Genomic DNA, 3,735 nt, shown 5'->3' with positions numbered 1-3,735 from the left:
TATCTTAATGTTAAATATAGCATTTACCTAGCACAGCTTGATGAAGATCATAAACATCCTTTCTGATAAAGTAATATATGAGTAATTATATATTTGCTCTAAGAAATGAACACAATACTTTCTAATTTCAACTTAACATTGATATGGCATAGAAACTTACATTCTCTTGTACCAAATAATTTCTTATTTACTCGTAGTAGCAGTAACTATATCTTCATTTTATATATTTTTATTTTTTTTAATCCTCACAAGTATTTATAATCATTATCTCTGACTATAACACTAACCGGTAAGAAGAAGGCTTTTCCCTGGTAATATCTCGCAAGTCAACTTTCTGGCTAATAAATTATGTGTTGGCGTGATAATATCAACCTCCAAAAAAGAGATAACATCCTTAGATTCCTCATTGGACTTTGATGAAGTACCAGCATTTTCATCTGCAATTTCCATCAGATTATTAGTAAATAAGGAACAGCCTAAAAGATTAGATAGAACACTAACCAGATTGTGTAGCATCAAGAAGTTCCTCAAGTTCAAAAATCCAATTAACACCACCAGGCTGTACACAATCCATCCCATGTCCTTTCTTCAACAACGCTTCAGATCAGGGGCAATATAGTCCGGTGTCCCCACTGTTGAAAACGCCTTCTCTCACATAAACAAGCATTATGTGGTCATCCTCACAGCAATACCCAATCAATTTCACCAAATTGGGATGTCTGAGCTTACCAAGGAAATTAACTTCAGTCTAGTTGCAAGGACAAAGAACTAGAGGAGCTTACAAGCCATTCTCTGTGGCCTTGAAGACCCTCCTTGTTGAGAACCTTAACAACAACAGCCAGAGATTTGAGACCAACCCAAACATTCTTATCAATATAGCCCTTGTAAACAGCCCTTAAGTGAAAAGCACACCTTCTATTATCGCCATATTTTCCCCATCTTCAAGCTATAAAACCAAAAATGTATTGATTAAATTAAATCAAGAAATTATCATAAATATATGAAAAAAATGAAAAAACTTGAAAATTTACCTGACTAGCTCGAAATGTTAGCTTCTTATCAATGTGTTCACACATGACATTGGGTTCGAATTTGATTTCCTGAATGACAAGGGTAATTTAGGAAACAATATATATATATATATATATATATATATATATATAGCATTATAAGTAATACAATAGACTAAAAGGCTGACCTCAAACAGTTTTATTTCTTCATCGGGAGCAAAGCCTGTGAGCCCATTTAGCTTTCCCAGCATCTCCATTGGCTTTCCATTACTCTTCACAAAGAGCATTCCAACATACCTAGATACCACATTAAACCAGATTGAGGTGGTGTTTCTTTTTGAGTTAATGAGTTAAGCACTTAATATGGATAGCTATATATGTCTCTTTCTTTTTTAATTAATCTATGCATAATCACTTAATGGGTTAAGCCAAAAAACCTCACTTAATAAATGAAACATGTTGCATCTTCCTTTTATAAAACCAGACCTATCACAAATTATTGAGGTTGAAGGTGAAAATGCAAGATGATTTTGAAAAAAGGGTGGTCAACAACAAAATATAAGCCTGTGATGATTTTAAAATATTTAAATTAGTCTAATTTCCTATAGTTATTTAAAAGGGGAGAGTGAACAGTTGGGCATATGTCTAATTTTGGTCCCTGTAATACATGATTAGTAAGTAACTTAATCTAGTAAGCTATATCAGTTTTCTTTTTGACTTTTTGACTTAATGTAGAAAGAACATAGGAAACAGAAACATACAGATGCTATGATGTTGACACCACTTTCTTCATCTGGTTCTTCCATTAACTTTTTAATGGATGGAATTTCCTCAAGAAGATGAATATAAGTGGCCCCACCACCAGGCACAATACCCTCATCCATGGCTACATACGTGGCATTTTTGCATCCTCAATTCTTAGCTTTCGATCTTCTAATTGCATCTCAGTGTGGGCCCCTACCGATAACCAAAATTCTTTCAATTCATTATATATACAATATTTTAGTCATAATTAATAAATAAACTGACCTTGATAATGGCAACACCACCAGAGAGTTTTGCAATTCGTTCACTGAGCTTTTTGGAAAGATAAGAACTATCTGTTTCAGAAAAATCTTTCTTTATTTGTGAAATTCTTGCTTTGATTTCAGCTTTCATGGATGGATCAGCTACAATAGTTGTGTAATTACTTGTTATAGTTAATTTTTGTGCAATTCCAAGCTGATCAGAGGTTGCATATTCTAGAGATAAACCCAAATCTCCAGATAAAAAATCAGCTCCTATTTTAACATGATAAATGTCAGCAGAAAGGTGGCATAAAATAAGTCTTCAAAATGTAATATATGAAATATTTAAATTGTTACAGAATTACCTGTCATGAGGGCAATATCTTGAAGTAAAGCTTTCTTTCTTTCCCCAACACCAGGACATTTCACAATAGCAACCCTAAGTAAACCTTGATTTTTGTTAACAATTAGGGTTTCAAGAACTGAGATTGAGATATCTTCAGCAAAAATGAGCAAAGGGACACTTAATTGAGTACACTTTTCTAGCAATGGGACAATTTCTTTCACATATGATATCTTTTGATCTGTTATCAGGACTTTAGCATTTTCAAATTCCACAGACAAATTGTTCTGATTTGTGACAAAATGAGGAGACATGTATCCTTTGTCGATCTGTAGGGAAAGTATTCCTGAATAGACATTAAAATATGAAAATGAAAAAGATAAAAAGAATGTATGAATAAAATATCACAAGATGTATTTCACTTGATACCTTCATTCCTTCTTCAACAATCACAAAAGTTTCACTTGATGAAGAAGATTCAATAGAAATTATTCCATCATGACCGATTTTATCAATGGCTTCAACAATTAATTTCCAATAAATTCATTATTTCCAGTAGAGATGGAAGTTATGGCTGTGAACAGGAAGAAAAGAATCTTTAGATTTTAGAGAATCTCATGGAAGAAAACACTAAAATGAAAAGAAATTTACCCTTTATATCATCTCTATTGCTGACTGGAATCATTTTCTTTTTCAAAACATTGATCAATTCTTTGAGACAAACAATTTTGATCAATAAGAACATTGACCACAAATCAAATATATCCTAATAGTAAATAGGGGAAGAAAAGAAGCATACTAGCAAAGAATAAGACCAGGACCGAGTCGAGAAGTACTAACCATCGTAGATGTCGAGGAGTGTTGGAGGGATTACGGAGAATCAGATAAAGTCGGCGGAGAAGGAACCTTAACAGATGAAGAGGGTGTCAGTGGGATTACGAAGAAGCAGCTCCATCGAGCTCACCCTAGCACCGACTTTGAATGGAGAATGCGAAATCTTGCTTGGAAGGTGACGGATTACCGACGTACCATAGCAGAATGAAGACGGAGTACTTCCACGATGAAGAAGTCAGCGTTTCAGTTCATGCATCGTTATCTTTGTGTTGTGAGAGAGATTACACTAAGAAATTGAAAGAGGATGCGATGGAATGATGAGTGGGAATAAACCCTAAAATCGGATTGAAAAATTTGCCCCTGAAATTTGGTTTGCTGCGCTGCTCTCATTATCTCCGGATAAGCCGCCAGTGAGAACCCCGACACCAGAGGACTCTCTGACATCTTCTCTACCACTGCTCGTCTCGACGTTAACGATGGCGGAGGGTCGACGATGGCGGAGGGTCGACGACGATGAAAGAGCACATAGCGGTGGCCGGAG

General features: G+C 35.0%; 1 pseudogene; it reads right to left on the bottom strand.

Annotated features, from left to right (window-relative positions):
* Positions 1 to 895: 895 nt before the first annotated feature.
* LOC145066844 (chaperonin 60 subunit alpha 2, chloroplastic-like) lies at positions 896 to 3,105 on the bottom strand (annotated as a pseudogene).
* Between the last annotated feature and the right edge of the window lie 630 nt (positions 3,106 to 3,735).

Source organism: Lactuca serriola, chromosome 8, assembly GCF_051521515.1.
Source record: "Lactuca serriola cultivar US96UC23 chromosome 8, Lser_US96UC23_V15, whole genome shotgun sequence".
NCBI lineage: Eukaryota > Viridiplantae > Streptophyta > Magnoliopsida > Asterales > Asteraceae > Lactuca > Lactuca serriola.
Note: the sequence above shows the minus strand (reverse complement) of the source record. Positions and strands in the feature narration are given on the sequence as shown.